Below are 12,343 nucleotides of genomic sequence, written 5' to 3'. Positions count from 1 at the left end.
TTATTTAGAAAGAGCACTTTACTAGAACCCATACAAAAATATCTTTTGCGAAAATTTTATGTAGCAATCTACATTTTGTTCGTGTTTTTAATGGAATTGATCAATTGTGGTTAAATGATAGGATATACTCGTGTAGGTTTTTGTATGAGTACTGAAATCATATTCATACGTATATGTACTGTATACTCTTTTGGTTATCGCTTGAGTTTCATACGAGTATTATTAACGTAGGGAAGTAAGAATTTCTTCATCACAGACGTCACAGAGAGGAAAGCAGTAAAGGCAAAATAGTACAATTCCACCGATTCAGCTTTTATGCTTAATAGTTTTTCTTTTATGAAAGTCCGTCAGAACGAAAAGAGTATTTCACACATAGACCAGTCCATTATTGCAGAGTTGGAGTTTGAAGGCAGACCCTCAAGGTTGAGAGTCGCGCGCCTGGCTCAAGACTCTCTGTTTGCAAAATATGTAACGCTGTCAAAGAATGTATTCTAAGTAGCATCTCTCATTTTACCTTTGCAAACGAGGATGTGAGAAATAACAAGGTCTATTTCCACGTAAATACGTCGAAGGCCCAATTACTAATTTTCGTGTTAGAATGCTAGTTATCAGAGTATTAAGGGTATATATGCGCCCAGAACCGTATTATGCAGTTACGAAAGCTGATTTATTTGTTAGAAAATATCACAGTAACACTTTTAGTGATACTGTAAATATCGCGCTGAATGTAAGTCAATTCACGTGTAACATTAAAAAAAAACGTCAAATTTTGTTTTCGCTATAAGTTCGCGTGATTCTATATGCTTGAAATATAAGAGAATATTAACATGCGCACAAAATTAAACTTCATTGTAGCGACATTGCAACTTGATTGATGCATCATTATATTAGGAGAATTGCCCTCCTATCGTTCGAATATTAATCAAAAATTTGGATACGTTAAAGCTTGTACACTATAGTAGGTTTATAAGTACGCAGCTATACGTACCGAGCTCATCTCCGAGCTGATTGGTTGATGTAACTGAAATCGGTTCACAGCAAAATATACGGCGCCCAGCCTTGTTGAAATTGGTTTATCAACGCGAATTTTATTGCTATTTTCACTAACAAATTTGAATATAATACATCACAGAGCTATACATTATTTTTCTAATTATACATATTGTAAACGTCGTTCTCATAAAATATACTCAACTCGTTCTTGGAACAAGAACAAATCTTGTTATTTCGTCAACTATTTGGACAAGATTTTCTAAAGATAGTAATGTTTGTGGAACTTTAACGGGTTTGAAAAACGTGTAAACGGTGTATGGTACGGACTTGTTAGACATTACAATGCGTTAAAATGATAAACACCATGTATATTTATAGGTACATATACCTTCTCAGGTATGAAGGAAATTTATTTTAGTTGCACTCAAAATTTTTGTTTATATTGTACCAACATCTGTGCTTATCCAATTATTATGTTTTTGTTGAGAAATTAAAGCATCCTAAACACGTGGCAAGTTCATACGGTTTCTTATCATAAAGGTATCGTTAGCATCAATTAAGTTAATTTTTATAACCTAAAATAATAACATAAGCGTAAACGGGACACACACAATAGCAAATTGCGACTCGTTTATAACTGTGTTTTAGTTTAAACGTATTTTATTTTTAATAGAATTTCTTTCTCGCATTTTAAAGAAAACAGCTTACCTTAATCTAACATCTATTTAATGTTTTGTGTGGGTAAAATATTTCACAAACTATCTGTGGTTTAATATTCAAATCCGTTTCGCTTTAAATCAAAGAATATATCAAGAGTGTTTGAAGGTTCGCTCGAGAGGAAATCTTGCTTCAACACCATTTATGTTTAAAGAATTTTACGGGAGCCGGCTTTTTAGAGAAAATCGGGCGAATGAAAACGTTTCTTGAAAACGCTGCCTTAACGGTAAGAGATAAAAGACAAGAGTTAAAATAAGTCCTTCGTCGCTTTTATTATATTCGCGATAATCTCAAAAACTACTCCACAGAATTTATTGCAATTTTCACTAATGTCTAGAATGAAGATGGTATAATATAGTAGTACTGCAACTCCAATTTGGGTAATGGGGCGCTCACATTTCTTCGTCTATTTTCTTTACAGATAGTAGGGATTGCTCCTCTGTCTACGACGTGAACTTTTTTTTAATTTTTTAAAAAGAAAAGAGTTTCTCACATATATTAATTAATGTGAAGAGAAAATCGCTGCGGCCTGTGCCGTAATTTCCATCTTTACCCACGTTAATATCGATTTAGTAAGAGATCAAATATCGGTGAATATAACCTACTAACTATTAACTAGTAAATAAGGTTAGCAACAGTGCTGTAACGCCTGGCTATAAAGCACTGACGGATAGCGGTTTTCCCCCAAAACATCGGTCTACCGAATGACATCACTTCGGAACAAACTAATGCGGTACCCACTTCCATCACTTGCATCACATGACTCCATCCGGGCTACCGTGAAACCCATTTACAGGCCGTAATGAAGTTTCCGTATTCCAGGTATTGGTATGGGTCGCCGATAATTGGCCACCTCTCTCATCAATATTGCCGAACACTATATTGAAGACGTATTTTTTATGTACTAGACATATAATATGTTTGTGTATGTATATATCTCTTGTGTTATACGTCGGGATGTAAATTGTTTCGTATTATGACTAAATAAACAAAAGCCGTACGTATTTGTAAACTAATTATAAATTAGTTGAAAGCTGCATCTAACAAATTTTAAATAGCTATAGCTGTTACTTTTACGTGTCCACGTTTTATATATTGGATTGAAATGTATTTGTAATAATTTCATTAATATCTAATTAAAAAGACTGTTATAAGCGTTACATTAAAATTACAAATTCTTATTTGTATTTCTATTAGACACAAAAAATTGCTTATGAATTCCCAACGTTACAGTTATTTTAAATTTGATGTAAACTTTATTTAATTTCACTTTTTAGGGTGAACTAACCTCTATCAAGTTAAAAAGAATTTATGTAGTTTATGTAGTTTACGTTGACTAATTATTGCTTTCAAAGAACAACAGAAAACAAAGATATTCTTTGTATACACACAGTATAGAAATACTTCACCTATCAACGTATACTAGTATAGCTTAGTTAGTATACCTAACTTAGTTTTCTTTATCGGAAGCTGAACCAATTAGCTTCAGAGCTCTTTTGTTATTTAGTAGTAGTAATTCGAGACTATAAGTCTCAACGTAAGGTTGGAAAACACAAAAGAATCTCCTTATTAAAATAACTCCCTTGGTGAGTTTTAATACAAATAAAAAGGAATAGCTTTTATTCTGTGAACTTTGTACTTCATAGCATGAATTATTACTTCAGCAACAAGTTTTGTATAGTTGCAAATGATCTCAAGCTTTTAGAGTTCATTTCTGTAATGGGCTAGCTGTCTCCATACTTTTAGGAGATCGTCCATCTTTTTATGTGCCTTATTTTAATAGCAATTTTGTTTTTGCTGTCGTGTCGATTTCTATTTTTGATTTCTGAATTTTTAATAGAAAGTTTTTTCATAATTTTCGAATGTTAACAATCTCATAGAAATTTATGATACGAAGAGATGAATAATTAAATCGAAAACGTTTATCAAATACGCCCATCCATGCTTGTTGGTAATTAAAATGAAGTCTATTGCGATTCAAAATAATGAATTCTATTTTGATAGCTTTCGGCTGCATTGATTTTATGTTCTTGTTAACCATTAATTAATTTTGAGCGCTAAAGTATTTAAGGGATCTAAAAGTTAATAATTTAGTGCAATTGAAATATCTACGACATTAAAAATAATTGTACACCCTTCTCTTTCATTTATCTAAGAATATAAATTAATGTTTCGTAAACGTCAAGTAATGTAGTGTAGTGCTAGCTTATTTGAAAGACTATCATTTACATGTGAGCAGTGTCGGCCTAGTGGCTAGGTTCGATTCCCCGCTGTGCACCAATGGACTTTCTTTCTAAGTTCGCATAAAACTCTTGCTCGTACGGTGAAGGAAAACATCGTGAGGAAACCGACATGTCTGAGACCTAAAAAGTGGACGGTGTGTGTCAGGCACAGGAGGCTGAACACCTCCTTGCCTATTAGATTTAAAAATTATCATGAACAGATCCAGAAATCTGAGGCCCAGACCTAAAAGAGGTTGTAGCGCAATTGATTTGTTTTTATTTTTTGATTTACATGTTAATATACTATTTACTATTTTGGTTGGATTTCACAAAATTTTCCTTAGTAAACATATTAAAATTTATCAAATTCATAGCATATTTTCCACAAGCAAAGTGTCGAGAGCTTTTAGAACCTAAATAAACTAATGGATCTTAAAATGCATCACGAATTTGATGTTGGGGTAAGGTAAGGAAAATATTGAATTTAAATTTCGCCTCAGGAAAATATTCTCAACTATTTACGTGACGGTATAAAGAGAATATTTCAGGTGTATGAAGTATTTCCTATGTAGCTAAGTAGCAAGGTAAGGGAGGTCGTAAAAGTATGCGACCGTCTGCTCCCATGCAAAATGAAGACTTAGGAAATGCGTCGGGGAAACTCTCAAAACATTGAAAACAATGCAGTAGCAAACATAAGGAGCTACCTTAATTATATTACGTATACGATACGTAAGTCTTGGTGACTCTGTTTGACTTTATAAAGCAAACTTAATACAACTAAAATTTGAAGCACTTTTGAATAGTTTATTTTAGTTACTTTGGCAACATTTAATTAAAAAGAGACGTAGAATAAAATACTTTTATTTTACAAAAAATGCTGTTCTGGTCTATATATTACAAATTACCAACGAATATTTCATGTAAATCCAAGGATGCCTCTACGAATAAAGTTTTGAAAATTAAGAAAAGATTTTTATAATTTCCCGTTTACAATTACTTTCCGGTTTGCTTTATTTCTTCCTATAGCTTCCTTCCCTAGACTCTTATATTCATCTACCATTCGCCATATAAACTGATTCATAAACCAATTATAGATTGAAGTGTGAGGTGGAGAAGTGATTGAAGGAGTGTTTAATTCTATCTCGAAGATGAAGACAAAAAAATATTGTTACGAATGAAAGGTGTAATACGAAACGTCACGAAATGGAGCTTGTTAGAATTATGTAGTAGTTAGTGACTACTAGAGTCAGAAATACTTGACCGATTTTTTGCAAATGAGCGTGCTTTTAAATTGTCATCGTGTCCTGTTTTCGTGACAACGCATTATACGAACGACAAGCATTGTATTTTTCTCTAGTATTCAGTGCCGTATGAACTTAGATAAAATGGGTTTTGTGTTATGGAATTTTACTTAAATTATGCCTTACTAATAACCATGCAAAATGGATCGGTAAAAAGATTAATCAATACTTTTTTCTAATAATATTTAAATTACTACCTTATTGTTAATATTTGTAATAGTGTTAGGGTATTATAGGTATCTTATGACAACGATATCATATCCTTTATTATAATACAAAAAATGCCTAATGGTATTAAAGATTATCTTCCAAGTACCACCCGGGAAAAGAAGAATGCGCAGACTAAAAAGAGTGTGAGCTGATGAATAGCAGGTAAAAACTGACAAAGATAGAGACGTCTGGAAAGAGTTGGAGGGAGGGGCTCATATCCATAGGCGACTAATATATAACTACTAACATTTAGCTATAAGTAAATACTAACAATATTTAGAATGGAACTATAATAATAATAGCCATTATTGCTGTAAAATACTTATCCTAGTACCTACATAAAAATATGAAGTACTATAAACACAAATAATTTATCGGCAAGCCGGTTTATTTCATACAGGAATGGAACTTAAGGATATGGAAATAAAAATGACTTTTATTAATATTATCTTCAAAGTAGGATTACAGATATTATAGATTTTTGGGTTTTCAATAGATTGGTATAGCTTCTTGTAGGTTAAATTTTATCCTTACATAACATACCACCAATTTGAATATTAAACCTAATTTTACGCACGTCGCGGCCGTCATCTTTTATACTCATAAAATATGTATAACTATGATAAAAATCCTTTAGATATCTACTCTTTTTTGATAGAAAGGGCGCTATATAGAATTTGAATAAATTTATATTCTCGGAGGTAACCCTATACAGTCGAGACTACGTAAATAAGAATAATACTAAAGAAATAAAAGTAATGTGTAAATACAAATAGCCAAAGGGGCAAAGGCGATGTAAACTTTATCGAGGACAATAAATAAAAGCAAAGTGTGGTGAGAACAGTTCGAAAGAGTAAATAATTGTAGTGCAGCGACTTCGAATGCAAATCGACCGAACGGAACCTGTATAAAACATTCCCAGCTTATTGAGAACTACCGTTTGCAAAGCCCGCTATGCCACGCCGACCTTGCATTCCAGATGAAATATTAACTACCTAATATGCCACTGAGATTTTCGAGGACCACTCTAGCATCAGGCCCTTTGTGAGGATCACTGACACTTCGTTACCTTCCTCGTTAAGTGTCGTTAAGTCACGTAGCAAAGTGATCACGCGACACTAGACTCAATGTTCTAAAGTAAGGTAATCGACCGATAGTACTTAGCCTATGAGCTATAGGAATGTTTCTCTACTCGTAGGACTTCAGATGCCCTCAATAATTAATTTGAAACTTCTACGGTAAGCGGACGGAGTATCGCAAATTCGATCAAGTGCGAAATGCTTTAATAAGCGCTGCATTCGATTGTAATGTTTTGTAAGAATTTATTCACGCTCTGGGAGGGCTTTCATGTGAGCCAGTTTAGAAAATTTAAAGGAATCGATTAACTTACGCTGCGTTCTATTTCCTCCACACAATAGGAGGCGTGTTATGATTTTTAAGACTATATCAGCTCTCTTAATATAGCGATAATATAAATATAGCTTCATTTTTTTCTACCAGCTTAGGCTGGTCTGATCTGTTTTATATTGATGAGTCGTTAGGCGTATTAGAAACATGGAGTTGATTAACTTTGTGGTCGATGTGTTGTGTCGTGTTCTGAGATTAATAACGTCCTCGAGGCGATACGGACGGAAATGTGGATCAGATTTTATAATAAGCCTCATTTGACTACAAATATAAAGACGTAGATAACTGTAAAAGTAAAGTGTACGTTAAATCTTCACACTACGTCTTAATACAGGCAAATGTTAGTGCACGTTTGTATTCAGTGATACACAGTGGGTGAAAAAAAAATAGAACACAAGAACAAAATGTCTTCCCTTTAATAGAGACTGTGAGTAGTGTTATTGGACACTCTTATGTAAAAATCCTTATTAGTAAACTAGGTTAGACTTAAATTACTTATTAGTCTTAAGTTGGCTAGATTGTAATGTTCTATGATGTCTTAAGGCCGATTTACATTATCATTAGTGTTTAGGAGAGTGCTTTAGGATAGTACTTTAGTTGAAACATGTAAACGCTACTTGCTTTAGTAAACGCTACGCTAAAGAACTTGCCTTTCAAGTTGTACTATAGCACTCTCCTAAACACTAAGATAATGTAAATCGGCCTTTAGTAAAGACACATGTATAAAAAAAAACTTAACACAGGTAACTCCTATCTATTAAAAGCTTTATATATTTTCCAGCTTAATATAATAACAGCGGAAAATAATAACTAAGTTCATAGCACGATTTTGTTAAAAGCTTATTCAATGAGACTCTTTAAGCTGTTCACGTTCACGACCGGTCGCGTTGACAATGGCGAATCACGTCATGGCCGATGATTTGAAAGAATGAAAACGGAAGCCGCGGTCGCATCTTAAGCTTAGGTTCTACCGACTAAGAACGTACGTTTCATACAAAATAGTATTAAGTCCGTTGGGAGTGAAACGGCAAACTGCTAAAATATGATTAATAATTCACCTCACTTTGACGGGAAAGCTAGGGGTATATTCTCAAACGCTTTTCACATCGGGACGCGATACTTTATTGTTCGTCTGGTATCGATTTCGAAAATAAGTACACAACCATTGGTAAAAAACGTGTGGCCGATCAAAATCGCCTGCAGCATGATTTGCAGGCGATGGCAGGTTCTTTTTTGTTGTATTTTAATGACTGACCGGTTCTGTGTTTTACTCCAATATATTAAGATCTGAATTGAAACTAGAAACTAACTTGCCAAGTGGGGAAATTAATGGAACCCAACCCGGTGCAAACAGTAAAAGTAATTAAAATAATGTTTTGAATGTCACGCGACGTTATTTCAGAAGCAGAAAGCTCACGTGTTAGTGGAGCTCAGTGTTAGCCAGATTTACGTGTCACCTGGTAGCAGATATATACACGAGCCGAGGCTTATGTTGTTCATTGTTAAAGTTGACATTCAAACCGTTTATGGAAAGAATATTGCCTTTTATGCATGGATATGAATGAGTAGCGACTAGTCGCCGCTGTTGCGCTGTTTATTATTCATTAGACGACTATATGTCACGCAAGAGCATAAGCACGCACAAGCTCGATGCTTCTCAAACTTTCCCCGCCTCGGATATTTGTCGTAAAGCTATCTCGCAACCGCTGAACAGTATTTTAAAGTAGCTTCGATGACGCCTACGTTGGAATTGCTTTTGAACATTCGAAGCTGAAAGTACACTTAATTTCCTATTTGCAGGAAGCTAGTTTGGTTTGTGAACCGCTGGTCTAAGTAAATGGTTTTGCGTATAGCAGGATCATTTATTAGCATTTATTAATATTCAAAACTGGCTATATGACGTTTGCAATTTGTTCACCAACGCTGAGCAACAAGAGGCTCCGCTTAAATAACTAGACACGCAACAAGCGAATCCTATTTGCATTTGACCCGTAGGTAAACTCTCCTCTTTGTGCTGACTACAATGGGTATCATTCATTCGTAAAAATCGGATATATTTTATGTTTTCGTTCAAATTTTGTATAGGATCTGTACCTATTAAAATCTAGTTCATTTTGAAATGAAGTTGTTGAATATTTTTATATACTCCTTATGGAGTTTTATTATACTTTTCTTATGTTTTATAAGCACAGTTTCCTGACAACATCGAGTGATTGCTTGCGAATGATTAAGAATAGGAATGCATTGTTCACATTTGCACCACGTGCGCATAGCTTAGGTTTACATAATAATTATTGCCTGTGCGTTTTCTGATATAAATCTCTCTTCGGTGCCTTATATCGTTGATCGTGGTGACTCAATGAATATAAATTATGATTGAATAGTCCACTGTGCTGGGTGATTGCATGAACTTTATTAAAAGAATGTGAAAAAATGATTGTTTTTAAAAATATAAAATTGTGTAGGGCAATAAAAACAAACATGTGCCGAGTATTACAGCGTTCACGGCTATAATTTGAGTTGCACGTTACAGCTGCAATTTTTAAACATTTCCCGTAATAACACACTTATTGTTTGTATGACCTCAATATTTGTTTAGCGTCGACAATAATCTCTTGTTTTGTCTGATTGATATGTTGTATTTGTAGCAGACTTCCTGTCGAAACGTTAATCACGTATTGATAATTAACTGAAACTCTAACTTTATCTTTTACTTGACTTCTTTTCTGTTTCTACTAGTGTATTTGTCTGTTTCCAAATAAATAAATGCGAATCTTTTTCTGCCTTCGCGATATATAAAAACACTTCATAAATAATCGTTATAGCTCTGTCAATTTAGATAAAATCATAATAAACTATACACAAAAACCTATCTATTGGTAAAACCGTGTAACAAGATCGAATAGTTTTTGTTCGACTGACAAATGCAGATGGGGGACGTTATTTTATAATATGCATAACTAGAGCATGGGTAAAGGACACTCAAATAGTTGTTTGGTTTCGCTTTTCGCAGACATTTGATAGCCATAAAGTTGGTTGTAAACAATTCCTATCAGAAGAGGTCAGCGGTTCCATCTTTCATTAGAGCGTTCAAGTATTACGTAACGAATTTTGGGAGTGGGGGGGTCATTTTGCACGTTACGATGTGGGGATTGAATTACGCGTTATTTTTAATATTATTTTCGACTTTCCAGCACTTTACACCACATAATGGTAACTTTTATGTATAAAGAGTCACTAAGGTCACAAAACGTTTTACTATTGGGTACAGAAAAACGTTACGACGCGTTACATGGGGGGCGGGTTAATAATCTCCAAAAATTAATATAGGAAATGGATAGGAAGACAATCGATCTAGTTTTGTCTTGATCCTTAGTCTTAGTCACTCGGTTACGCAATTTAAATTGTAAATCAAAGATGTCTCAGAGGTAGCTGTTTAATTCTAAGCAGTCTTATATTCCCGTGTAGCCTCTGAGAAGTTCGCACGCTTCCGCTTATGGCTTGTCTAATAAATAGAACATTCCAGTGGCGACAGAGAGTTATCAACGGCACCGCCTGAGGCTAATTAACAATCCCTATATTGTATGTTTAGTATGAATAAATACTTTGTTTGTTTGCGCTTGGCCCTAGCACGCGATATCATATTTTGATAGATTGACTAATGAGCGGGTCGTTTTTGTAAGTTAAGGAAACTAGAATTAAAAGGATATTATGAAATGCGAAAGTTTGATTTAATTTTAACCACGTGAGATGTCGCAAGCAAAATCATGTTTCAAATATTTCCGTCTATGTTTTGTTTATGTGCATTTGCGAATTTATTAATTTTGTTTTGTTGCTTCTTGCGCGATTTTTGAAGTGTTTTTTTTTTAATAGACTATCTAACCAATTGTCTATTGCAGTTTTTAGATTAAAGAGAAACTAATCATGAAGGAAATTGTTTTGCTATTATATTACATTACATAAATCCAGCTCTCAGTTATATTGCGAGCTGTCAAAGTACATTACTTATTAAAGTAATTATACCGTTAATAGTTCCAAAACGATTCATCTATTACTGTGTTTATCGCAGTCACGACTTCCCTTGCCTCATTTTCGTACATGACACATCTTAACCGATCTTATCGGACGGTTTAAAAATATAACTGGCGCCGCACAAAACATTTCAATGAATCCTTTTTGAGACCGACAACGACAAAATTCACGAATACGCAGCGCGTGTATTGAATTAAATTTTCTTACACAAGTGTTACAATTCATTGTAATTATCATAGAGCTTTCGTTCGACGGAAGTAGGGAACGGGCATCGTGACAGCGATTGTTTTTGTGTCAATGCTGTGATCGGTTTTATTGACTATATCACGACAAAATGCGCAAAACTCAAAGACGTCTGGAACACTTCGAGTACCTATTTTATATATTCCTTGAACTCTGAGGAACTCGTTTATGGAGGGAAAAATTGAAAAATTTAGTTTTATGTCGGAAAAGCGAAAAGTATATACATGGGGTAATATAGTAAAATGTTCCATATGTTATAAATAAATGTAAGATACAGGTATCCCTTATTCCACGTCATTCAATTAATCGGCAAAGAAGACAGAGGATGTAGTCCGAGAGAAAAAGCCGGCGTAAAAAACTCTCGGTACTCTTTTAAAATAGAAAATCTTCAAACAACACTTATTTTAAAACAAATATCGCAAATTAATTAGAAGTAGCCTGTCTAGCACTAGTCCCAGGCCCTTTTATGAACTAGTTAATAGATAATCGTTAACTTTTTAGTAAGCCTTTTTACACAGCTTTTCTTTAGGGGGCGTCCATAAATTACGTGAGGTGTTTTTTAAAATTTTCTGTACCTCCCTCCCCCCCTGGTGAGATGTCGTGAGATTTTATTCAACCCCCTCCCCCACACCCAATCTCACGTGAGATTTTTCAAAAGAAAAAAAAATTGCTTCGTGATTTTATTTACGACTAAAACAAAATAAGTGACATGTTGAGCGTTTAGGTATGGAGTTAGCGGGAAGTTGCAAAGATGGCCTTTATGGTCAACCGTTTTCCTAATTTTTTTTTTCAATCAGAAAAAAAATTGCGTGATATTTGCCGAGACCCCCCCTCTCTACAACGTAAGATTAAATGAGATTTGACTCGACCCCCCTCCCCCCCTTAAACACCTCACGTAATTTATGGACGCCCCCTTAGACTTAATAAAAATAAATATTAAACGAAATTCGCGGGGCTAGTTATGTATAAAATGAAGTTTTAATTAGCTTTGATTAATAATTACTTATTAAAACTTTTGTAGCTCTGTCGAAGTTTTTAAACGGTATCGTTAATTAAATATAATTTAAAAAGTATTTAATTCACGGGAACCATTTCAGCCGGTAATGATACTTCTCGGACGCAAATGATGTGATCGTTTCGTTATGAAATATTAAATGCAGCGTCGCTTTTCAGGTCGATCGAAATTTATAATTGCCATATAATTGTAGCATCCAATGC

At 34.2% G+C, this 12,343-nt stretch overlaps 1 protein-coding gene across 2 annotated transcripts in view; it reads left to right on the top strand.

The window, feature by feature from the left end:
• Window positions 1–12,343, top strand: part of LOC125062415 (discoidin domain-containing receptor 2-like) — a 39,216-nt gene that overhangs the window by 3,610 nt on the left and 23,263 nt on the right. The gene's annotated exons all lie outside the window — the stretch shown is intronic.

Source organism: Pieris napi, chromosome Z, assembly GCF_905475465.1.
Source record: "Pieris napi chromosome Z, ilPieNapi1.2, whole genome shotgun sequence".
NCBI classification, from domain to species: domain Eukaryota; kingdom Metazoa; phylum Arthropoda; class Insecta; order Lepidoptera; family Pieridae; genus Pieris; species Pieris napi.
The sequence above is the reverse complement of the archived record's forward strand: the minus strand, read 5'-3'. Positions and strand labels throughout refer to the sequence as shown.